This window comes from Rattus norvegicus, chromosome 9 (genome assembly GCF_036323735.1).
Source record: "Rattus norvegicus strain BN/NHsdMcwi chromosome 9, GRCr8, whole genome shotgun sequence".
NCBI classification, from domain to species: Eukaryota; Metazoa; Chordata; class Mammalia; order Rodentia; family Muridae; genus Rattus; species Rattus norvegicus.
The window spans coordinates 103,579,151-103,606,700 of NC_086027.1; the positions used below are offsets into that span (position 1 = coordinate 103,579,151).

Sequence of the window (27,550 nt, forward strand, 5' to 3'; positions counted from 1 at the left end):
TATTATCATTCCTTTTCTAGTGCTAAATTTCATTCGGTTTTATCCCCCTCACCCCTGCCAAACAAACAAAGAAATAAAATTCCGGAGCCAAGCATTAATGATGAGTCCAAATATTTAGTTACTAGGATGTAAACATCTCTAGGTTAAGAGCTTATTCGCTGGTTCTTTGGAGTTTTCTCATAATATTGTCTTCATTCTGGATATAGACAGAAAGAGGAGAGACTGTTAATTAGCCATGGTTAGGGAATTTCAGAGTTAAGATATAAAATGACAGTAAGAATATTCCGGAAAATTCAGGATATTGCTAATAGTGGCGGAATGAAGACCCTTACAAACTCTCAGAACAATCACTAGGGAAACACATATCTAAGTAACTCCTGATGTGGCTAATTTAAGTAAGGGTCCGCACTCATTCTTCAGGGATGCATGTACTTCATAGCCCTGAACTGGCCCTGCCTAAACATAGAATGTGCTCGTGTCCTAAACGCTGACTTCCAGATTACTTCAGGTGAAAAATAATAGATTCAGAATAAACATCGTGAGATTTCACATCTGTTGATACTTAACCTAACATTATTAGGTAAATTACTATAGCGTTTCTGTTCTAAAAAGATAGTTAAGAGAAAAGCAAAAGAAGCAGGAAGCAAAATTAGCAATGAGAATTTATTTGGCTACATTGAAATAAAGGGAAAAACAGGAAACAAAAACATACAGGCAGCAAGGCAGAGAGAGAGAGAGAGAGAGAGAGAGAGAGAGAGAGAGAGAGAGAGAGAGAGAGAGAAACGTCTGGAGGAGAACATAATACATTGGTTTTTATTTCCTGTATGTATGTGATCTTTCAAAGCACTGAGATATTTCCCTGAATTTGGATTTCAAACTACTTTTTGATAACTACATATTTTTAATTGTTAATAATTTATTTCTGCTTATCACAGTAGGAGTTTATATAATAGTGATACTGAAAATTAAAATATACCAAAAAGAAGCATTCGAACTCTCTTGTCTGTCTTGCTCTGTCTCTCTCTGTCTCTGTTTCTGTCTCTCTTTCTCTCTCTCTTTCACTCTGTCTCTCTTTCTCTCTCACACACACAGACACACAGACACACACCACACACAAACACACCACACACACAGACACACACAGACACACACAGACACACACAGACACACACACACACACACACACACACACACACACACACACACAATTGATTCCCTATTATGGGTGGTGTCAGGAATGCATTGGAAGCCTTGATGCAAGGCATGAGTCACAGAAAGGTAGGACTACACATTCGTACCGATTATACTGAAAGGTGTAGAAGCTATTAACACACAATAAACATAACAGTAATCATATGGTTAGAGTAAGCTAGAATGGACCCAGCAGCAAACAGCCGCACACAGCTTTCTTACCTCCAGGATCTTTCCTTCAGAGAGCATCTGCATCCTCTGAGGAATGGAATTTTTCCTTCTTTCTTCCTTCATTCCAACCAAAGGTGGGAAGTCTTGACTTCCTCCCCTGATAAAAATGCAGTCACTGTGAGGAAAATGACTGAAGAGACAGAAGGGAAGGAATATCCCATTTTGTCACTCCTCCTGCCTCAATTTCCCACTATTCTTTTCAGTGACACAATCCAGACGAAAAGCTAGTAACTAACCTGGGCCTATTAGTTCCCCTGAATAATGGAACTGTGAGAAGCTGGCAGATGCTCATGACTGCATACTTTAGGGAGGGCAGTGAGCTTCCCTCTTAATGACTTTTGCTCCAAATTACAACTGTTGTCTGTGCTCACATGTGATCATTTGAAGAATTGATTGATGGTGGTGTCTAATTTGCATATATGTACTTGTATGTCATTTTGGGTTTCTAAAATGTTTGTATCAACATATAAACATAAATTTCAGCTCTAATACTTCACTATCCTCTGCAAAACCCATCCATTTATAGCAGTCTTATTCAACAAATTCCTCCAGACATAATTCTATAGTCTCTTGTGGTGTGTATCTTATCTGAAGCGTGGTCTCCCAGGGACCTGCAAATATCAGGTATTGAAGTAAATAAAGTCAGGTAAGCAGTGTTCCTCATTTCTCCCTTAATCTATTACTGGTCTATTGGCTCATTCCTTCATACTATATCCTTACTGCTTCTTTCATATGCTTCTCTAAGTAACTTCTTAGATGATGTTGGCTTCTTCAGTCAGTATTATCCATAACAGTTCTTTCTCTCAGAACCTCTTATTGACGTGTGGCCCAGGAGAAACAAAATCATTCTAGGTTTTCTAATAAACATGAGAAGTTCTGCCTTGTATTCCTTGTATCCATTATCAAAGAAGCTATACGATGATAGAATAGAAGCAGTAGACACTACATTAATTTTTTTTATTTCTTTAATCCTTTTCCTTTAAAGTAGTTGACAACAGTAATCTAGATAGTGTTGACCATATTACTTCTCGTGTATGTGTGTGGGTTTTTTTGGTGTGTATGTGTGTGTGTGTGTGTGTGTGTGTGTGTGGTTTTACATTATGTTTTTCCTCTGTATATAGGTGACACTGATCTGACCTTGCCTATATTTAAGTACCTATATAAAGTACATTTTCTCCTCCATTTCTTACTGTTGACTTCTTCCCGTTCCTCTTCTTCATGCAGATTCTATAACTTAAGCTATGTTTGGGTTAGTTTCTTCAGAAACATTCGGAGAATGTAAAGGACTATTTTCAAAACTGTTATTGTTATTGTATATTGCCTTAAGTTTTGTTGCTTAATTTTGGCAATGCTATGGCTTGGAGTAAGGCCACTGCTTGTGATTTCTAAGCACTTCTATATTACTGAAATATATTTCCAGCCAGTATACATGAGACACAAGATTCCTTTGAGCAAAATTTTTAGCCCAGAGTATTCCAAGACAATTCTACTATCTTAGCTTCCCAAGTGTCTGAGTAGTTGAAGTTACAAGCCTTCACTCCCATGCCAAGCAATATCAGCAGTTGAATTTTATGGTAAAAAGCAGTCAGTTTATTGGGATGTTTTCACTGATAAAACAGTTATAAAGTTCACAGTTACGATATGAATTCTAAGGGCAGAAATTTGTAGAATCCTGGGCCATAATTTCCATATTTATTATATAGTTCATATCAATTTAAAGTATAAGTATTTCTCCCTCCTTTTATCTTTGTCTGTCTCTATGTATTTTAATTCTCCTTTTTGTTCACTGTAGTAAATGATTGCTGTCTTAGTTAGGGTTTCTATTGGTATGACAAAACACCATGACCAAAACTAAACTGGGAAGGGAATGGTTTATTTCACCATGTTGCAAGATCTTTAAAAATCCAACATCTCCTTAAAAGGTCTCTCAGCTGTTGGCTTCTTTAAAAATCGAAAATCAAGTTACATACTTTCTTACTCCAAGAAAGAGAAATCAATGCCCAGTCACATTCAAATCAAAACGCAACCAAAGTCCAACAGCTCTACACCAGATATTTCAGAGTCATAATTTTCTGGGGTTTAGAGGGATTGAGCCACTCCATAACTTTGAATATGTTCTCCACAGAACAAAGAGCATATCTTGAAGACCCAGGGATGTTCCACTCCACACCTACTGATGTTCTTTGTTGTTGTTCCATGGTACTGACTTCTCCCTAATGCTAATTTCTATGCTGTAACTGAGCTGTGCCTTCAATAGGCACCACTCCTAATCTTTAAGAGACTATAATCCTGCTGCATAGAAACAAGCCTTAACATCGCTCCAAGATCCCTTCAGTGTAGGGCCTATCAAAACTGATGATTTACCTTTACTAATTCCAAGAGAGTTCTCTTGGACTCTCGCAATGCCAACCATCAGCTGTGCTCCATGGATGCCCTTGTGCCTTCAAAACCAATACCACTTGCTTGGTTTTTATATCACCAGGTTTGAGGTACTGACTTGGCTCCCTGTGGCCCATGACCTCTTTATGCTAACCTTGAGAATGCTTCTCAAAAGATTTTACCTCAGTGATGCTGGTCTCTTCCTAAACACAGTTTATACTGAAGACCAGAACCAGAGATTCTTAATTCAAATATTGAAAGCTCCCAGAAGAGCCTTTAAGGAGCTTGTAAAGTTCCCTCTACAATTTCACAAGCCAGACCTCTATCATTTGCTCTGCTCTCGTCATCATCATCTAAGTTCCCACAACAGCACACAAGCTCTGAAAACATAACGTCTAGCCCACAGTCCCTAACTCCTCTCACAGGCTCTCCTAAAACATGCTCAGGTCTAACACAGCACAGTCCCATGACCTTGGTACCAATTTCTCTGTTAGTGTTTCTTTCACTTTTTTAGGATATTTTTTATTGGATAGTTTATGTACTTACATTTCAAATGTTATCCCTGTCCCTCATTCCCTGTTTCTACCAGGATGCTCCCCATCCCACCCACCTACTCCCTCCTCAACAACTTGGCATTCCCCTACACTGGGGAAATGAGCCTTCACAGGACCAAAGGCTTCCCTTATTGATGCCAGACAATGCCATCCTCTGCTACATATGGGATCCTCCATGAGTACTCTGGTTGGTTGTTTAGTACCTGGGAGCTCTGGGTGGTCTGGTTTGTTGGTATTGTTCTTCCTATGGGGTTGCAAACCCTTTTAGCTCCTTCAGTTCTTTCTTAACTCCTCTAATTGGGGTCCTAGTGCTCAGTCTGATGGTTAGCAGCAAGCATCCTCATCTGTATCAGTAAAGCTCTAGCAGAACCTCTCAGAAGACATCCATATCAGGCTCCTGTCAGCATACACTTTTTGGCATCAGCAACAGTGAGTGGGTTTGGTGGCTGCATATGGGATGGATCCCCAGTGTAGCAGTCTCTGGATGGCCTTTCCTTCAGTTTCAGTTCCATTCTTTGTCCCTGTATTTCCTCCAGTGAGTATTTTGTTCTCCCTTCTAAGAAGGATTGAAGCATCTACATTTTGGTCTTCCTTCTTCTTGAGCTTCATATGGTCTTCCAATTGTACCTTGGGTATTTTGACCTTTGTGCTTATACCCATTTATCAGTGAGTGCATACCATGGGTGTTCTTTCTTGACTGGGTTACCTCACTCAGAATAATAGTTTCTAGTTCCACCCATTTGCCTAAGAATCTCTTAGTGTTCCTTTTTCTATGATTAAGTACCTTGACCAAAGGTAATTTGGGGATGAAAAGGATTTTTCTCATTTTACAACATAGATCACACTGATGGCTGAAGGGAGTCAGAGCAGAAAGTCAGGGCAAAAAACCTTGAGGCAGAAACTGAAAGGCCAGGATGTAAGGCTGATCATTGACTTGCTCCCAAGTCATGTTTATCTTGCTTTCTTATACCACCCAGGACTATCTACCCAGGGTTGCAACCACCCACAATGGTCTGAGCCTTCCCAAATAAACCATTAACCAAGAGAATTCCCTACAGTATTGCCTACTGGGAAATCTTTAGAGGCATTTTCTCAACTGAGCTTCCTTCTTTGTAGATATATCTAAGTTTAAGGCCATCACTGACACATTCAGGACAGAGACTCCTTCCTTCACCTTTATTTCTTAGAGGTTTCATGTGGATGAGAAGATCATTACTTACATTTGACCTGTGAATTATGGTCAGATGTGTTCCCTAGCAGATACACCTTTGAGGTCACCCCTTCCTAGCAGAAAGTCTTCCTCCATGTTCTTTTTTATTCTCAGTCATATTTTTCCAGCGAATAGACTACTTGATATTATTTTACACTGCCTTAGAGCCAAAGGAAAGTAAAGATGGCGGAGTACACAGAAAAACTAGTTTTTGTTGATGTTGTTCCTTTTATTTTGCTATGTCTTTGTTTTAGTTTTATTTCGCCAACTTCTGCCCGGTATAGAATACAGACATTGTTGCTCCTCCAACCCACATGGAACTATTTATATTTCTCTAATCTCCTGAATCTGTATGAATTTCAATGGATGGAGATATTTATTTGCTTTTTCTGTATGCACTTGCATTGATCCCGAATCTTTGGTCATTTATCAAGCTTTATTGACTTCTTGGGATGGAAGAATGGTATTATATTATATGCATAAAACTTTAGCCTAATATTTATAGGAAAAAACCCTTACTGTTTTGAATCTTCCTGTTCTGAGTGGCCTACATGGTTGCTAACTCAAGTCTCCTCTTGCCACTTGGTTCCCTGAGAGCTCCAGGCGATTCTTAGTGCATGATTCATGAGTTAGCTTCTTATCCAACCCACAGAAACTGACTTTTAACACTGCCCAATGGTCAGCAAATACATAAAATTGTAATTGTTACTCTAAGAATTACTCTACTTCTATGATATGCCATATTGTTTAGATACTAAAATATAGGCCAACATGTCATTAAGACTCAAAATGTTTGTCTCTAGATATGATTTTTTATTATGATTTGTTTTGTTTGGGGAATTAATTTTATAGACTAATTTTTAGAATACTAGATGAATTTGCTTTTATTTTAGCACCCTATAAGGAATTCTATTATTACAAATGCAGGAGTACATATATATATATATATATATATATATATATATTCTTATTTTAAAAAAAAGAAAGAAAGCTAATCCAACAGTTGGCAAACAAACAATACTTTTTGAAAATTGTAAGAAATGTTTTTTAAATAGATCATCTAAATTTCTTTTTTACTCTTATTTAAATACTAGCATACATGCTATGAACTTACTACAATGTAATTACATGACTACTTTTATCACTCAAATCTATTCTGCTTGCTTTTGCTTTGGTGTGCTTTTCTGGGTTGGAGTTTCTAATATGTTCTGGCTTTAATTAATTCTGGTGTGATGTTTCAAAACAAAGAAGTCTTATGTTCCAAACTGATTTAAGAAAAAACTTAAATTCTCCATTTATACTTCTGAAAAATGTTGAAGATAAACATTTTAAATTTCACTTATTATTTCTGAAAAAATATTCCAATTTATAAGTTTTTGTCTCCTCTTTCCTGACCCAAAGAAACTGGGTATCCATCATTCCATTGAGCCTCCTCCAAGGCTCAAAAGATAGAAGCATATGTAACTTATATTAGTCATATGACATCTTGCTATTGTACATATTTCATTCTTTATTTATAATATATTGAAACTGTAGTGTCTGTTAAAGAGAAAGGTTCAGGCTAGGAAGGCATTATTAGCTCTTGTAACAAAGTCAGAACAAGGCTACTGCAACATATTTTCAAAATAAAACTTTTCTAGTGGAAAAAAATTCCATATTCAAATTAGCAAATTACTGAATAATTGTCATGTTGGTGATGGGTCCAGATGTTTTCTTTCCAATATAATTCTGAATAGTTTACATTATTTTCTCATACACGAGAAACGAACAAGATTAGTTGTGGTAGAACATCTCACTAATGATTCCAATAAGGTTTTGAGTTTTAATGAAAAATTTTAATCATGTTTTTGCTACTGGATACATAATTAAAAGACAGAAGTAATACCGCTACATTAGTGGTATACATTAGTTACATTATAATTCAGTTACATTCTAGTTAATATTAAAAATATCACCAACACATATGAGGTTCTTCATTAAAAGTTTCAGTTATTTATTTTCATTTTTATTTGTGTTCATGTGTGATGGCATGCCCTGTGAGATAGTGTGCCCATGGATGCAGAAATGGGAATTCATCCTCAGGAGCTGCAGTTGTATGCAGTTGTGAATCATCCAGTGGGCTAGGAACTGAACTCTGACCCTCTGAAAACAGGAAAGACTTTTAGTTTCTGAGTCATCTGCCCGATCCTCATATTTTAGGTTTTTAACTTGGAAAAATATGATCATCTATAAGAATTGTGTTGTAATAACAACAATAGGTTTTGACTCTATTCACTGATCCTTCAGTAAACCTAATTTGATTGACTGAGATTGTCTTTTATGGGTTCTTATCCCTGAGATGTTTATGCCAACAATATTTTCAGATAAAACCTATCATATCTACCCAATTATTATTATACTATTTTCACTGTTAATTAATGGGACTCTTCCTACAGTCTGACTGTGATGGACCAATTCTATCCATAAGTAGATGGTACCTTATCTTGCCTGATTATCTTTGTATGGGATATCTTTGTATGGGATTGTGAAGAGAATACATAATCTTTAAAAATTTATGAGTATCTTTTGTGTTATCCTATTGAGTCTGCCCTACCCCCAAGCTCCCAGGAAATAACACCTCCAAGCCAGTGGTGGCTAGAGTGTCAACTCTAGAAAGTTCAAAATTTATCAGTGGGAAGGATGGTGTAGAGAATGGGTTGGACCGGGATTTCATACTTAGGATCTTGGCCCCCTTCCTGACAGCTCCAAATATATGATTTTACAAGACAAAGAAGAAATACAGAAGTAATTTTCTAACAGGATGATCTTTGAATAGAAAATCATAGATTAACTGAGATGCAAGCTACCAAACATCAAAAACGCGTGGGGTGGACCCCAGCATCTCTGCACATGTGTAGCAGATGTGCAGGTTGATCTTCATGTGGAGCAGGAACTATCCCAAAAAAGGTTGCCTGTATGTGGGGTATATTCTTCTAGCTGGACTGCCTTGTCTGACCTCAGAGGGAGAGGAAGTACCTAACCTCAGAGAGACTTGAAGTGCCGGGGTGGCAGGATACCCAGGGAGGGGTCTACATTTTCAAAGAAAAAGGAAAGAGGGGATGCGGAATTGTGGAAGGGGGCCAGTAAGCAAGATGCAAAGTGAGTAGGTAAAAAATAAAATTAGATAAAATCCACAATTATGGAAGTTTTAAAGAATAAAATATCAGCTGGGAAAACATACACAAGCAACATTATATGGACCAAACAGGTTATATTTAGGAATCTACATGAATATGTATGAATGTAGTAATAATTAGTGAGAAAGAGGCCATGAATTTGAAAAAGAGTTTGGAGGGGTATATGTGAAGGCTTGGAGGGAGGAAAAGTAAAGCAGACATTCTGTAATTATGTCATAATTTTAAAAACAGAGGATTAAAAGGGCAGAAAGCTCAGAGAAGTGAAGGTTGGAGAAGACAAGTGGAGAAACAGTGGAGTCGAGAATGTGGAGCTGAGAAGGACATGGTACTGTAGCTGGCTGTGACTTTGGAAGAACTAGAACATGAGGTAAGGTAAGCGTAGCCTCTAAAGTGTTAATCAGAGGCAGCTGAAACCTCACAGTCGCCATCGCAAGGTCTTACACTTCCTTGACAAATTAAATGAGCGGGAAGATGGATTACCCTCTAGAATTTTCAGATAGAAATGAAGCTCCAATTTCTCCTAGAGTGTGTTGCCCTGAGAACATCCCCAACTTTGCAGCAAAGGAAGACAAGGCTGATGAGATCTGGCAAATACCCCTGAACTGCCATACTCCTCCATGGCAGAGAGGACTCGTCCCACTTCTGAACAAGGGCAGGGCTCAATGCTCCGATAGAAATAGTTGGCCATACAGAGAATCTGTCTCCTCTTTGATTCCAACCCACTTTCCTCTGCCACCAACGTTCAGTTTTAATGTTATTTTTCCCCAAGGGATCAATAGTACTAATTATTAACACTTTCTTCACATGGGATTTACAAGCTATCTGTTAGTGTGACTGACATGTGTGAACAGATGATACATTTCGTTTTCTGAAAGTTGATTTTTGACTTGACTTTAGAAAATACCTCTCAAGAGAAACTTTTGTGTGTGTGCGGGAAGCAGGACTCTGATCTCAGCTCCATCCAACTGAAGCTAGTTTAGTCCTCTACTGATAGCCAGAAATTGGTTGCTGTCACAGGCAGCCCCTCACAAAAACATTTGCTGAAGGGACACAGGATGATGCATAGTATAAATTTGAGTTTACCTATCACAATATTATATATTATATTACATATGACATTAAGTATCATATGTAAATTTTAATTATATATCCTACTAAAATTTCATCTTTATGAAAATACCACACTAGAGTATAAAATTTTAACTATATATTGAAATTAACATTGTTAGTCATATAATAGTGATGTATAAGTAAAAAATATTGTATATATCAAACAAGTTATTAAAGATCACAGAAGACAATATGCCTCCAGAAATTATGATTCTAAGCTTTTCTCCTATGGATAATGTAAACATCTTAAAATCTTCTGTGCATGTTTTGAGGACACAATTATATGGTAGCCTAACTGGATTATATAGGGATCCTTATGATGTTATAAATAAAATATTTTATTCAGTGAAAACATTTGTAGATGTGAGAATATAAGTAAATAAATTGATTAACAAATCAAAGAACTAAAGAGTTAAGCACAGAATCTGTTATTTAACCACTTCACTTTCAATAAAGCATTACAGTATGATAATTGAAAAATAGTAATACTCACTTGAATGCGTGTGCCATAGCTGTTTGGTTTGTTTAAATATGTCTTTACAATCTCTCTGCATATATTTCAGAAAAATAAAACGTTAAGAAAAATAACCCAATTTCCAGATATATATTTGTTTGCCTCCCCAGCGTTCCAAATTTATCATGCAAATCATGACACTTGTATCTTAGACAACGGTTATATGCTAAGTAAGATGCTGGACTGAGTGAAAGGTGGTGAGTTGGAACATGAGGTCATGCTATCCTGAAATGGACTCTGTTATTAATGATTGTATATGATTGCTTTTTATGTCGTTTATTTTCAAGCTCTAACCATCAGATAAGGAGAGGCAAAGGCAGAAGGTAGCGCAAACATTTCCTGTTCAGTTCTGAGATTGAGAATCAGGGGTGGTTTGCTTGATAAGCCTGTCTCGGTTAAGACAGATACAAACTTGCAGATTACTCATTACCAGGAAGAACCGGCCAGCTGTCTTACTTACATATGCATTTTCTTTTTGGTGTTGGGAATATAATTTTTCAACGTATTATCAATACACATGTTGTAAATTAGTAGATAATTTTTCATGGCCTTTTCTCCCAACGCAGCAGTTTCAGAACTCCAGTCTTAGAGATAAATCTGGTTTTGGAAAGGCGGTTTCCCGAGTCATTATGAACTTTTCATGCAAGTGCTCCACCCACCCACTCCGCATTTCCTACTCTGAATACTTGGTGTAAACTGGTCATTGACAACATTTAAAGGCTGGAGAGAGTCTAGGGATTTAAGGTGTGTAGTAGCAACTGGCTCAGCGGCAGAGACTACCTCTTTGTGAGGGGGAAAAGAAGCAATCTATAATTTAAGATGCGAAGGGACAGTTATTGTTTCTGTTGTTTGGTAATTAGGAATCGCGTGAAATGAAAATGTTTTTCCATGATTATTTTTTGTGGATTCACTTGCAGAGTTACTGATGTGTTGTTGAGCTCGTTTTGGGTCACTGTATTAATTTTAGTTTATTCCACCTTTAAGCGACTACATGATCAGCAGAGGTCTTCAAGATTCCTCAGTTCGAGGCAAATTATAAAGAATGGTTCAGATTTATTTTACGCTTACTTCCACATGTATTTCCTGAGTCAGTGGAAGGACAAATAATATAAACCCATTCACCCTTATCCCAGAAATTCAATGAAGTTTAAGTGACATTAATTTCAAAACATTATTAGTAAACGAAACTCTATTATCTTACCGAGGACACTTTTTGTACTTTGCTGGTCATTTATTGGAGTTGACTAATTGCACTGATCTACATGTTCACAGTCACTTTAGAATAAAGTACCTAGTTTTGTTTGCTTTGTTGTATTTCGTTTTCCGAGTACTTAAATTTGTCATAGTGGCAAACTCCTACCCTATCCATTGATGAGTCCAAAGTAAGGCGACGCTAAGTTTGAGATTCACAGCCAGTGGGAGAAACTGGGCATGATCCTCTTTTTAAGAAAGAAAGAAAGAAAGAGAGAGAGAGAGAGAGAGAGAGAGAGAGAGAGAGAGAGAGAGAGAGAGATACGGAGGGAGGGAGGGAGGGATTGAGGAGGGAGGAGGGAGAGAGAAGAGAAGAGAAGAGAAGAGAAGAGAAGAGAAGAGAAGAGAAGAGAAGAGAAGAGAAGAGAAGAGAAAAGAAAGAAAAATGCCACCCACAGAACCTTCAACCACAAACTTGTCCCACCTTCAAAATGTGCTTGGACAGAGATGGAGCAGAAACTGATGAAACAGCCAACCAATGACAGGCCCAACTTGAGTCCCATCGTGAGGGAGAGAGACCACCCCTGACGCTAGTTAGGATACTCTGATATGCTTGCCGACAGGAACCTAGCATAACTGTCTCCTGAGTGGATGCGTCCACAAGCAGCAGATGGAAAACAGAAGCAGAGATCTGGTGGAGCTAGGGGAGTAGTTGAAAGAGTAGGGAACAGGATTGAACAATTCTAGGAGTCAAGGACAACGTGGGAAGACCTAGAGTCCACTGTTCTGGGCCAAAGGAGATTCACAGAGACTCAGCTACCAACCAAAGAACATGCAGGGGCTGGACCTAGGTTCTCCACACATTGTAGCTGATGTGTAGCTTGGTTTTCATGTGTGACCCCTAACAAATGAGGGGCTGTCTGTGATTTTGTTGCCTGCCATTGGATCCCTATCCCTTACCTAGCCTGCCTGGAGCGAACATTCTTGCTCCTTCTGGGACTGGATATCTAGGAGTGGTATGGTACCCAAGGTGGGCTTTGCCTTTCTCTTGGGGGTGGTAATGCTGGGAGGAATTATGGGGGAAGGCCGGGGAGGAGAGGACAAAGGGGGTTCTGCAACTGTGATGTAATGTGAGTTATAAAAACAAACAAGGACAAGAAAATGAAATAAAACCAGGAATAGTTTGTATCTATTATTACTGTCACACATGATAATGTGTGATGCCCTAGCTTCAAAATCAGTACCTAAAACAAGAAAATGCTTTCTTGATGAAAGTATTCAAACTTCTAGCACAGTTGCAACCTGGGTATGATTGCGAATTGAACTGAGAAACACTATAGTTAAACATGTAAAAAACAGGGATTATTCACAAAAGTAAAAACAATGTTTTATGGTTGTTTTTAAGCTTGGAAAATATGTGTGCTTACTATTGGAGTTTTACTGTCTTTATTTAACAAGTGAGTTGAAAACTGTCAAGTAATTAAAGCTTATGCCATGCTTGGTACAAAGTACAGTATTAAAATTTTTATTAGGTTGGAGACTAGGTATGGAGGAAAGGACTAGCTGGGGGATGGGGGCTGATGGAGGTGCCTAGAGAAGGGAAATATAATAGGTTATAAATGTAACTTTTACTCTCCTGTTTTAACTCTCATCCTGGAGGCTTACTGCCTCTGCCTGCTAAAGTAGACCTGGGCCTGGAGTCTTCTAACCTCCATATAGTCTTATCTAGGCCCGGAATATTTTCAGCTTCTGAGACTTACAACTGAATAAGCTCACCCCTTCCTAGTTCTTTCTGAGCTCTGGCTGGCTGGCCAACTCAGCTCTTCTGGCTGAAATTCCTCTTTACGATGACTGATTGAATCTGGCTTCTCTCTTTTGGCCTCTCCAGGATTGCTCTGCTTGGCCTTATGTTAACTTTGGCAATATGGTCTAATTTTCTGGCTCCTTCTCATTCTTTGGCTCATTCTGTCTTTCACCTGCTTCTAGCTTGCTTCCTCTTCCAAGTGTCTCTGTAAAACTCCCAAGAAAACTGCCTCCTTCCTCTTTGCACTGTTCTACTCTCCCTCTCGACTCTACTGCATCATGCCCGGTTATATGCCAACCACAGTTAAATATTTTCATTTTTTAAGAGTTGCAATGGTCATGATACATCTCCACAGCAATGGAAAGCGTACCTAAGACAGGTGCCTATTAAAACAGTCTCTTGAAGATTAAAGTTCATTTCTGATTTCAGAGAAGCCCTTTGATATTTTCCCTCTGGCACTATTGATTTTGTAGAGTGGTGAGCAAGGGATGGCAGGTTTGCTGGGGAAACAGACATATTCACACAAGAAGGTCTGGTCATTAAGTACTGAGGTGGGTGTCTTGGACATGCCCAGTTAAAGATAATATATGCCATTTAAAATAATAGCAAACTCAAAGGCTTTAGGTAGAAAGAAGCCTGATATGGCTGTCCCCGGAGAGGCTCTGCCACAGATTCGGATGTACACATCCGAACATTGGAGTGAGCATGGGGAACCCAATGGGGAAGTTAGGGCAAGGACTGTAGGAGATAAAGGGGTTTGCAACCTCTTAGGAAGAACAGCAGTATCAACCAACCAGATGCCCCAAAGCTCCCAGGGACTAAACTACTAACTGAAGAATACACAGGGGTACCCATGACTCCAGCTGGATATGTAGCAGAGGATGGCCTTATCTGGCATCACTGGGAGGGGAGCCGCTTAGTCCTGTGGAGACTCGAATACCCAGGATAGGGGAACGCTAGGCTGCTGAGGTGGGAGTGGGTGGGTGGGTGGGGGAGTAGCCTCATAGAGGCAGGGGGAGGGAGGAGGCAATAGGGGGCTTGTGGAGGGGAAACTGGAAAGGGGGTAACATTTGAAATGTAAATAAATAAAATAACAAATAAAGAAAATTAACAAATAAATATATAGCCAAATTTAATTCGAGTTCCCCTAGTAAAAGTGTATATGTATGACCTCATTGTTTGGGTGGGTTTCTTTTAAATGTTGCTGAAAGATTTTATCTAATACAAAGCAAATTAAAAACAAAAATAAGGCAACTTGCAAAGTCCATTGGCTCCTTTAAAGTAGCTCCTAGTCCCAACCATTCACATTACAAGACTATGTGAGCCTAAGAAGAGGACAACATTCATTCACATCCATGAGGGACCTTAAGTCAATCCTAACAATTATCATCATGGCAAAGCAATAGTTCTAGAAAATGAACCTCTTCTTTACAACCTTCTAGTTCTTTTTCTTGTGCAGTCCTAGAATAATTCTTTCCCTGTGCATGCTTTTCATATTCTTTCCAACTCCCTATAAATGTCATCTACTGTATAACCAGTAAAACTATTATTTTTATACTTAATATGGTTTTCCATTATGGAGGAAATCTTAGTACTTTCCAAAGTAGTTTATTCTATTGATAAATGTTAAAATTATTATATGACCACCTTGTAGAATTATTCTGTACTGTCTAGTTCATGTCACTGGTATACCAGGAAAATATGAAACTCATAATTGCTATTCAAATCAGTCAATTAGTTAATTACCCATATTTAGGAAAGAATTCATGTTCTGTTAAGTATAAATGATTATTAATTAATAACATTTTTATATGGACATTCTGCCCTTCGTTAGGTTAACTTTATCTTAAAAGTGGCTTGGGAATTTGATGGAAGGACCAACCAATGACTGGCCCAGCTAGAGACCATGTGTGAGAGGACCATGTGTGACACTATTAATGATTTTCTGCTATACTTTCAGATAGGAGTGTAGCATAACTGTCATCACAGAGGTTTCATGCAGAAACTGATAAACAGATGTTGAGAGCCACAGCCAAACATTAAGTAGAGGTTGAGGAATCCAGTGGAAGAGTGGGAGGAAGGATTGAAGGAGCCAGAGGGGTAAAGGACACCGCAAGAGAACCTACAGAATTAACTAACCTGGGTCCATAGGGGTTCAGAGAGAATGAATTGCCAATAGAACATGATTGGGATGGAACTGGATATATGTACCAATTGTGCAGCAGGGTTACCCTGTGGGACTCCTGAAGCTGAAACCGGGGCTGCCTCTAACTACATTGCCTGCCTTTGGATTCCTTTTCTCTAATTGGGCTGCCTTGTCGAGCCTCAGTAAAAGATGCACATAGTCCTACTGCACCTTGATGCCAAGGCAGGGTGATATCTATGACAGGTCTCCCCTTTTCTGAGAAGGAAAGGAGGAGTAGATGTGGGGGAAAGGAGGTGAGAGGGAGAAACTGGGAGAAGAGGAGGGAGTGGAGACAGTGATTGGGATGTAAAATAATAAAATAACAATCAATAAAAGTAATTTGGGAAAACTACAGAGTTTACATAGAATATGAACAGATTCATTTTTAAAACATCTAATGATCACAATTAATGATATTCTGGGTAACATGAAACTAAGGTATTCTTCATCTTACTTGAATAGAGAACTATGTTTTTTTTAACTCTGAATGTATTAGAAGTCACTATTAGTTAATGTGTTCCTTAAGTCTCGATAAATATTCATAGATTTCTGACAATTGTATATCATGGTAATCAATGTATTATTAATTCTATATGCAGTAGCTCCACAATGCACACATTCACAAGTGAAGTAAAAGAATGTCACACACACACACACACACACACACACACACACACAAACACACAGTTATGTATATATGTAATTTTCTATAACAAAATTTCTCAACCCAATTTTCTATCAGGATAATTCTGTTCTCCACTGTGAAACCGATGTGCCCTTGTTGTGGATATTGAAGGGAGAATTATAGATTCTCCCTTCACTGTAGCTACTGTAGTTGATTCTCATTGGCAATTTAAAAAGGAGTACTTTCAAAACTTGAAAAGACGTATCTTTATTTAGTTTTGAAACATTCTTTTTGATAAGAATAAATTAATGCTTCCATTAGCATGTCTAATGGTAGTCAGAATCAGCCATTTCATTTGAATTACAGAAACTATAAGATTTCTTTTCTTTTAAAATTGACTTTGTGTCTACTGTTCTGAGGTCATTTCTTTTCTAGGTAGGAAGATTGACTTTTGAGCCTTACAGAGGTTTTGCTAGGATTGGGCATGTGACTGGTACAGTACTAGGAACTGTTCTCTCTGTAGATTTGTACAGTGATGTTTGTCATGTACTCTCCAAGGATGCCATGAGACATCCAGCTTCAAGTTGTTGCTTTTACCTTTGTAAGTTACTTTGACATTTACTAATTGTCTTAGGGAATGTGCTTCATGAAACACGACTTTTCCTCATTTTAGTCACAACTTAATCAGACACTAAATGTATGCACGTAGTAGGAGATCATGAAGCCAACACTTGAAATAGCCTTCAAAACTGGTGGAGGGATTGCCTTGTGTCACTGTGACTGCTGCAGTATGCCGTAACGGATAGAAGATAGAAACATCACTGAATTACAGACAGCCAATGTAAGAACGACTGCTATATAATACAGGTTTCATGTATTCTCTTTACCTCTTATAAACTTCTTCCATTAACTATCATCTTCGTCTAAAATAAGTCTCAATGTTAGAACACCTAGTAGGATGGTTAGAACGAGACATGTACCCCATAGCGCCACATAGTTAATATTTAAATACTCATTCCCAAGTTAATGACACTGGGTTGGTGGTGCAGCCTTGATGGTGGTAGGCAATGAGAATTCATAGACACACCCAATTCTACCCCACTCCCATCTCTCCCTCTCCCTCTCTCTCTCTCTCTCTCTCTCTCTCTCTCTCTCTCTCTCTCTTTTTCTCTCTCTCTCTGGCAATCGCCTTGCTTCATTGCCATGACACACGTTTATCCTCTTATCTTATGCTCAAATAAATATACTCTTCTATAAATTGCTCTTTGTTGTTTTTATTTTAATCGCAGTAACCTAAGGGTAAGTAACATAGATGTTGGTGCCTGGAGTAACTGTGGCTTAGGAAAAGATGGTGTGATGGTCTCAGTTAAGGTTTTAATGCTCTGAATATACATGATGACAAAGGCAACTTTTATCTATCTATCTATCTATCTATCTATCTATCTATCTATCTATCTATCTATCTATCCTTTAATTTTTTTATAGTCCACACTTTCTCCCCCACCCAGTCCAACCTCTGAGTGTTCCATATCCTATACCTTCCTCTCATGCCCTCCTTCTCCAAGAAGATGTCCCCACCCCTCCTTTCCCACCCCACCAGACCTCTCCACTCCCTGGGGCCTCAAATCTCTTGAGGGTTAGGTGTATCTTCTCTGAGTGCAGACCTGGCAGTCTTCTGCTGTATATTGTTGGGGGCCTCATGTCTCCTGTAGGCTACCTGGTTGGTGGCTCAGTGTCTGAGAGATCTCAGGATTCCAGGTTAGTTGAGACGGCTGGTCTTCCTATACAGTCACCCTCCTCCATGACTTCTTCCAGTTTTTCCCTGATTCAACCACAGGGGTCATCACCTTCTGTCTATTCATTGGGTATAATTTCTTCTTTTTTTTTGCATTCTCTGCTCATGCTTTATTGCTAAAAATACATACATATAGGTGCAGTTTCAGGCTCTCAGGGTGTAGTTCTTATAAAGGACAAAATTTAATTGGTACTGTCTTATAGGTTCAGAGGTTCAGTCCATTATCATCAAGGTGGGAACATGACAGCATCCAGACAGACAGGGTCTACATCTTTAACTGAAGGCCACTAGGAGAAGACTGGCTCCCTCAAGTTTAGGAGATATGCTCCCACAGTTAGGAGACACACTCAGGTTAGGAGACGCACCTCCTCAAACAAGGCCACACCTACTCCAACAATATTACATCCCCTAATAGTGCCTCTTTGTGGGCCAAGCATATACAAACCACCACTCTGGAAAAATTATGAAAGATGATGGAAATTTGGAATAGAAAATAATCGGAATAAAAATTTGTTGAATTGAATATGCAGAGATTAGTAGGTCATTTTTATAATTTATCTAGTGACAGACCTAAGAGCAGAGGTTAATGTGAACTATGGAGGACTAACCCAGGAGTTTTATAAAAGACAAAATATTCATCAGGTGTGCTAGAAGGAATTTTGTGATATTTTGGTAAAGAATCTTTTTCCTTTTTACTCTGTCCTAAGAATTTAACTGAGGCTGAGTTGAAAGTAACAGAATAAATTATTTGGCAAAGGATATTTCAAGGCAAAATAATGTTCAGTCAGTGGCATGGATTTTACTGCCAATGATTATTCAAGTCTATAACTATATAGAGCAAGTAGGGCAGAAAGAAATACAAAATGCACAACTTTGAAAGAGAGAGAGTGCTAGGAAGCAAAATGTTGCATTAAGGAGACAGTTGCAACTTTCTTACTAAAACATAATTTCCAATTTTTTAGAAAACTGTTTATTTTCTGTCTCTGTGAGGATGAAAATATAGAATGTGTATAAAATCTCGGCTTCAGATTACTGTAATAAATAAACTGTGACAGGCAGAGAGGAGCAGTTGTTATGATCTGAGCATTGAAATTAAGCAAGATGTTAATAACTTTCTTTATGTCTCTGGAAAAGTAATACTTTGCTTGTTTTATAAATTTAACTGAATCTTATGACATTCAATAGATGGATTGAAAATAATGAAAACACAGATGTGTGATCTTCCTGAGTTCATGAATATCATTATGTCACGCGAGAAATAAGTCATAGTTAATAAAAAGGAAGATGTACTTTAGGAAGTGTAACTTTGGAAATGTAAGCACGAATGGCTTGAACTGACAGAGTAAACCACATTCAACTGCAATGTAATAAATGAAAAGAATAACCACTGAATTCATGAAAATCAGGCTAATTTTATGAAAATGATTTTATTTAGCAAGAGAGAATAAAGAAATAGGAGCTATCCTGCATACATTAAGTTGAATCTAAATGTTTTGAATTTTTAAATATGTAATTTATTTGAAAAATGGATATGATATCTAAAAATTTTTTACAGAAAAAAAATCTCCTGTATCTACATATTTCCTTCAATTTTTTTCTAATGAGATTTAAGGGCATGAATTACAATTGTTTGAGTTGATTTCCCTATAAATATATTTTAGGGAAAGTCTACATGTTCTTTTAAACATCTTATCTTTAGTGGACAAACCAAATGTATGAAAATTAGAGGACAATTTAGAAATTACCATAAGGTCATGAAAACAAATATGAGTGTACATCTCTAAGCTACACTGTTATAATTTTTGATAAATTTTAATTTGTACATAATTTATATCTTCTGCATTGTACGTGATTGCCTCTGTGTGAGTCTGAGTGTGAGTGTGAACATGGTGTGTGTGATGGTGTGCACTTGCTTGCCCCAGCACGCCTAAGGAAGATGGACATAGCCTTCATTTCTGGTTGTCAATCCTGTCTTTCCACCATGCTTGTGGTGAGGTCTCTTTTCACTGCTTGAGGATTGTTAGCCCATAAGTTTCCAGGTTTTGGCATTCCTCTGTCTTCTATCTTGCCCTAGGCGTGCTAGAGTTACAAATGCATGCTCACACCAGGCTTTATGTGGGTTTGAAGAAAGTCAGTCTGGTATAGCAAGTACTGTACTTACTGGGACACCTCTCTTGCCATGGTGTGTTTGTTTGTATTGTTTTTTGTTTTTTGTTTTTTTTTTTTTGTTGTTGTTTTTTTATAGGTGGTTTTGGAAACATTGAAATTTTAACAGAGTATAGATATTGAGGGATTGGCAGATGTTCATGCCCAAAGGAAACATATATCCTGCCTTCTGCCCCAAGTCTCAGGGATAATAACAGAAAGGTGCAGAAAGAATATAAAAGCCAGAGGTGGTGGTTAACTCCAGAATACACTATTTCTGGAAACAACGGCACATCTGGACTCACAGCATTTGAGATGGTGTGTATAAAACCTGTGCAAAGCAAAGCCATATTGGCCATTGTTAACACTCTCCCTTTCTCCCTCTTCCCTTCACCCATCACTGTGTTAAGAGAGACCGAGAGTCATTTTTCTTTGAGTGTGGCACCATTGAGTATATCACTCGCCAGGGGAAGACACACATCTAAGAAACTTTGGGCAGCGCTTATCTTGAAGGAATGAAAAAAAAAAGTTAAGTGTTAAGGAAGAGGAGATGGATCTGGAAATAATTTGTAAAGTGAATACTATAAAAACAAAATAGAATGAAATGCTTTCCCAAATCATAAAAAGATAAATTTAAAAATAATTGTACAAATAAGGCATGTAATAAATTTCCTGATTTACAAAAACTAAATTAGAGAAAAATTTATATAAAATTTTATTCAGTGCAACTAATTATGAATATGATTCCTTCAAGGTAATTTTATATTATGCTTTTGTATATTTATTTTTCAAAAATATTAAATTTTGAATATCATATTAATTCATAAATTAAGAGTTTTAAGATTTCCAAGTGGTAATAAGTTGTTAATTCTATGAGAATATTCATTATTCTTAAATGTTTTATTTCCACAGATAATTTGTCAATTTCTATGATATTTTAAATTATTTTATTTCAATATTTGAGAAATATGACTGAACATATTTGTTCTATATAATGTGTTTTGAAATACATATATGTGTGTGTCACATAAAGACTAAATCTAGCTTTATAACATATAAAATCTCTACATATTTACTGATTGTGATGTAGACATTACCATCTATTCTTGACATTTTCAAGAATGCTACATATTCAATATATATTAACTAACATGCAACCTTTAATAATATGCAAATCTCAGTTTTCTACTTTTTTCTTTCTTTTTTTTTATTAACTTCAGTATTTCTTATTTACATTTCGAGTGTTATTCCCTTTCCTGGTTTACGGGCCAACATCCCCCTAACCCCCCCCCGTCCCCTTCTTTATGGGTGTTCCCCTCCCCATCCTCCCCCCATTGCCGCCCTCCCCCCAACAATCACGTTCACTGGGGGTTCAGTCTTAGCAGGACCCAGGGCTTCCCCTTCCACTGGTGCTCTTACTAGGCTATTCATTGCTACCTATGAGGTTGGAGCCCAGGGTCAGTCCATGTATAGTCTTTGGTTAATGCCTTAGTCCCTAGAAGCTCTGGTTGCTTGGCATTGTTGTTCGTATGGGGTCTTGAGCCCCTTCAAGCTCTTCCAGTTCTTTCTCTGATTCCTTCAACGGGGGTCCTGTTCTCAGTTCAGTGGTTTGCTGCTGGCATTCGCCTCTGTGTTTGCTGTATTCTGGCTGTGTCTCTCAGGAGAGATCTACTTTTTTTCTATATCATAGTTAGGGTTTTACTATGAAGAAACACCACAACCAAGGTAATTCTTATAAGAGCAACATTTAATTGGGGCTGGCTTACAGGTTCGGAGGTTAAGGGCATTATCATCCAGGTACGAGCATGGCAGCATGCAGGCAGGCATGGTGCAGGAGGAGCAGAGTTCTAAATCTTCATCTGAAGGCTGCTAGGAGAATACTGGCTCCCATGTTGTTAGGAGGAGGGTCTCATTGCCCACCTGCACAATCACACACCTACTCCAACAAGCCCATACCTCTTAATAGTACCACGTCCTGAGCCAATCATATGTAAACCACCACATACAATATTCCATGTTTACATTTCATTCTCAAATTTGTACATTTTATTTTTGAATGCGTATTTCTAATTAATATTTTTATTGAAAGTTGAGATATGAAAGTTAAAGAATCAGAGGAAAACAAAATAAATACCTAAAATCTAATGTAGGATTTTTCTGTTGAATTTTATTTTTCCTTTGTAAGGATTATTTTATTCCCCTCCCAGTCCACCCTCCAACTCATTCTCATTTTATACCTCCTCCCTGCTCCCTTTCCTGTCTCCACAAGGATGTCTGTACCCCACCCACCCCACCAGAACTCTGAACTCCTTGGGGCCTCCAGACTCTTAAGGGTTAGACTCATCTTCTCTGACTGTCCTCTGCCTTATAAGTGTTGTGGGCCTTATATCAGCTGGTATATGCTGCCTGGTTGTGATGTGCCAGTGTCTCAGAGAGCTAGGGGGTCCAGGTTTCTTCAGACTGCTGGTCCTCCTACAGGATCATCCTTCTCCTCAGCTTTCTCCAGCTTTTCACTAATTTAACCACAGGGGTTATCAGCTTCTGTTCATTGGTTGGGTACAAATATCTGCATCTGATCCTTTCTGCTACTTGTTGGGTCTTTCAGAGGGCAGTCATGATAGGTCCCATTTTGTGAGTACCCCATACTTTCAGTACTGATGTTAGGTCTTGGGGTCTTGCCTTGTTCTGGATTCCACCTCAATTTCCTCAGCATCTTCTCCATTTCAATCACTGCATTTCTTTCAAACAGGAAGAATTATGGGTCATAGTTTTGACTATGGGATAGCAACACCATCCTTTGCTTGATACCCTGTCTTACTGCTGGAGGTGGGCTCAACAAGTTCCCTCTCCCCACTGTAGGGCATTTCATCTAGGGTCCCCCCTTTGAGTCCTGAGAGTCTTTCACCTCCCAGGTCTCTGGTACATTCTGGAGGTTCCCTGTTTCCATTCTTTTTGTTGGCCCCAAAACTATGCTCCCCTCTGCTCCCCCAGTCTCCTTTCCCTCCCAGTTTCCTTTATCCCTCTACCCTTGTGGTTGCTTTCTTCTCCCTCTCGAATGGGAATGAGGCGTCCTCACTTGAGCACTTCAGCTTGTTGACATTTTTGAGTTCTGTGGATTGTATCTTGGGTATTCTGTAATTTTTTTGACTAATATCCACTTATTAGTGAGAACATACCATGTATTCTAAATAGCTATGTAATACTCCATTGTGTAAATGAACCACATTTTCTGTATCCATTCTTCTGTAGTGGGGCATTGAGTTGTTTCCAGGTTCTTTCTAGCTATCACAGATGAAGCTGCTGTGAACATAGTGAAACACATGCCCCTGTGGTATGATGAGGTATCTTTGGGTATTTTTAAGAGTGGTATCGCTGGGTCTTTAGGTAGGTCTAGTTCCAATTTTCTGAGGAACCTCCAAAATGATTTCTAGAGTGGTTGTACCAGTTTGCAATCCCACCAGCAATGGAGAGGTAGGTGCTCCGTTTTTTTCTACACCCTCGACAACATGTGTTGTCACCTGAGGTTTTATCTTAGCCATTCTGACTGGTATAAGGTGGGAACCCAGGGTCATTTTGATTAGCATTTCTCTGATCACTAAGGACTTTGGTCATTTCTTTAGATGTTTCTCAGCCATTCAAGATTTCTCTATTGTGAATTCTCAGTTTAGTTCTATACTTTATTTTTTGATGGGGTTGTTTGGTTTTGTGGTAGTTGGCTTCTTGAGTTCTTTATATATTTTAGATATTAGCCCTCTATCAGATGTGGAGTTAGTGAAGATTTTTTTCCTAATGCTGATTTGTCTTATTGACTATATCCTTTGCCTTACAGAAGCTTTCCAGTTTCATGAGGTCCCATTTATCAATTCTTGATCTTAGAGTGTGAGCCTTTGAGTTCTGTTTAGGAAATTTCCCCCTGTACCAATGAGTTCAAGGCTCTTTCCCACTTCCTCTTCTATTAGATTTAGTGTATTTGGTTTTATGTTGAGGTCCTTGATCCACTTGGACTTGAGCTCTGTGTATGGTGACAAATATGGATCTATTTTCTTTTTGCTACATACCTACAGCCAGTTAGACCAGCACCATTTATTGAAGATGCTTCCTTTTTTCCATTGTATATTTTGGCTATTTTGTCAAAGATCAATTGTGCATAAGTGTGTTGTTTTAATTCTGGGTCTTCAGTTCTATTCCACTGATCAACCTGTCTGTCTCTCTACCAATATCATGCAGTTTTCATCAATACTGCTCTGTTAATAATCGTTTTCACTATTCTTAAATTTTGCCTTTCCAGATGAATTTGAGAATGGCTCTTTCCATGTTCTTGAAAAATTGTCTTGGGATTTTGATGAGGATTGCATTGAATCTGCAGACTCCCTTTGGTAGGATGGCCATTTTTAGTGTTAATTCTGGGAGAGCTCTCTATTTATTTTCTGAGGTCTTTGATTTTTTTATTGAGTGACTTGAAGTTATTGTAATATAGATTTTTCACTTGTTTGGTTAGACTTACCCCAAGATATTTTATATTGTATGGGGCTATTGTAAATGGAGTTGTCATCCTAATTACTTTCTCAGCCAGTTTATCAGTTGTATAAAGGAAGGCTACTAATTTATTTGAGTTAATTTTATATCTGGCCACCTTGCTGAAGTTCTTTTTCAGCTGAAGAAGTTCTCTGATAGAATTTTTGGGGTCACTCGTGCATACTATCATATCAACTGCAAATAGTGATACCTTTGTTTCTTCTTTGCCAATTTGTATCCCCTTGATCTCTTTTTGTTGTCTTATTTTTCCAGCTATCACTTTGAGCACTACATTGAGTAAATATGAGGAGAGTGTCTTATCCCAGATTTTAGTTAGATTGCTTCAAGTAACTCTCCATTTATTTTGATATTGGCTGTTGGTTTGCAGTAAATTGCCTTTATTATGTTTAGGTATGGACCTTGAATTACTGATCTCTCTAGTACTTTTATCATGAAGGTATGTTTTGTTTTGTCAAATGCTTTTTCTGCATCTAAGGAGATTATCATGTGATTTTTTTCTTTGCCTTTCTTTATATAGTGGGTTAAGTTAATGGATTTTCATATATTGAACCAATCTTGCATCCCTGGGATCAAACCTTCTTGATCATGGTGAATGATGATTTTGATGTGTACTTGGATTCATTTGTAAGAATTTTATTGAGTATTTTTGCATTGATATTCATAAGCAAGATTGGTCTGAAGTTCTCCTTTTTGTTAGGGTCCTTGTGTGATTTAGGTACCAAAGTAATTATGGCTTCATATAATTAATTAGGTAGTGCTCCTTCTGTTTCTGTTTTATGGAATGACTTCTATTTCCTTTGGGGATATTGGCCTATTTAGAAAGTTTATCTTCTCTTGGTTTAACTTTGGTATGTGATATCTGTCTTAAAAAACATCCATTTCATCTAGATTTTCCAGTTTTGTTGAGTATAGGCTTTTGTAGTAGGATCTGATGATTTTTTGAATTCCCTCCATTTCTGTTGTTATGTCTTCCTTTTCATTTCTGATTTTGTCAATTTGGATACTGTTTCTGGGCCCCTTAGTTAGTTTGGCTAGGGGTTTACCTATCTTGTTGATTCTCTCAAAGAACCAGCTTTCTGTTTTGCTGATTCTTTGATTCTATTTGGTTGATTTCAGCCTTGAGTTTGACTATTTCCTGCTGTCAACTCCTCTTGGGTGAGTTTGCTTCTAGAGTTCTAGAACTCTCAGGTATGTCGTTCAGTTGCTAGTGTATGATCTCTCCAGTTTCTTTACCAGTGTAACTTAGTGTTATGAGTTTTCCTCTTACCATTGCTTTCATTGTGTCCCATAAGTTTGGGTATAATGTGCCAACATTTTCATTTTATTCCAGGAAGTATTTAATTTCATTCTTTATTTCATCCCTAACCAAATTATCATTGAGTAGAGAATTGTTTAGTTTCCACACATATGTGAGATTTGTGTTGCTTTTCCTGTTATTGAAGACCAGCCTTAGACCAGGGTGGCCTGATAGGGTGCATGGGATTATTTTAATCTTCTTCTATCAGTTAAGCATTGTTTTGTGACCACTTATATGGTTGATTTTGGAGAAGGTATCATTAGGTGCTGAAAAGAAGGTGCATTCTTTTGTTTTAGGGTGAAAAGTTCTGTAGATATCTGTTAAAATAATTTGGCCCATAACCTTTATTAGTTTTACTGTGTCTTTGTTTAGTTTCTGTTTTCATGATCTGTCCATTGGTGAGAGTGGTGTGTTGAAGTCTCCCACTAGGATTGTGTGGAGTTCAATGTGTGTTTTGAGCTTTAGTAAAGTTTCTTTTATGAATGTGGAGGCCCGTGCATTTGGGGCATAAATGTTTAGAATTGAGACTTTCTCTTGGTGTACTTTCCCTTTGATGAATATGAAGTGTCCTTCCTCATTATGCTTGATAACTTTGGGTTGAAAGTCTATTTTATTGGATGTCAGGATGGCAACACCAGCTTGTTTATTGGGACCATTTGCTTGGTAGGCCGTTGTCCATCCTTTTACTCTGAGATAGTGTCTGTCTTTGCTATTGAGGTGTGTTTCTTGTATGATGGAGAAACCAAAGTATTCCAGGACAAAACCAAATTCAAATAGTATCTATCTACAAACCAGCCTTACAGTGGATCCTAGAAGGAAAGCTGCAACACAAGGAAGATACCTATCCCAAGGAGTAAACAAGATATTAAACATCCCCCAACAAAGTCAAAAGGAGAGAACCACAAGTACATAACACTATCTATAAAAACAAACGTGACAGGAACCAACAGTCCTCAGTCTTTAATATCTCTTAATATTAATGGACTCAACTCACCTATAAAGAGACAAATGTTAACAGACTGGATACGTGAACAAGATCCTCTGTAAATTTATATGACAGAGAATGTAGAAAACTATTTCATGAAATTACAGATACTTGATCCTAGGGAACAGGTTTATGTGCTTTTAAAAGTCATGTGGATATATGCTATGCATTTGCGTTTTTTCATTTTGCAGATTAAGTTAAAAATAAGTATTCTCCATTCATTATGTAAAAAATTTTCACTTTCAAGAAATTATTTAGTAAACTGTCAGGAGCCGTGTTTCATGGTGATGTCTGTGAATCTTTTACTAAGTAGTATTTACTGAGCTTACTCTTAGGAATGTGTAACAATGGTGTAGTATAATTGTGCCATTTGAACACTCACAGACTTATAATTCAAACATATTTGCAATTTAATACTGTGGCAGTTTGTATATACTTGGCCTAGGGAATGGCACTATTAGGAGGTGTGGTCTTGTTGGAGTAGTTGTTGCCCTATTGGAGGTAGCCTGTCACTGTGAGGGTGGGACTTGAGATGCTTCTCCTAGCTGTCTGAATACAAACTTTTCCTGGTTCCCTTGAAAAACAATGTAGATCTCTCAGGTCTTTCTCCAACACTACTCTT

The 27,550-nt window shown here is 37.9% G+C and overlaps 1 long non-coding RNA gene across 1 annotated transcript in view; it reads right to left on the reverse strand.

Annotated features, from left to right (window-relative positions):
- Positions 1 to 1,413: 1,413 nt before the first annotated feature.
- LOC120094752 (uncharacterized) overlaps positions 1,414 to 27,550 on the reverse strand; it is a 193,787-nt gene continuing 167,650 nt past the window's right edge. The window contains exon 7 of the long non-coding RNA XR_005489341.2: positions 1,414 to 1,519. This is a non-coding gene — a long non-coding RNA (uncharacterized LOC120094752). The remainder of the gene's footprint in view (positions 1,520 to 27,550) is intronic.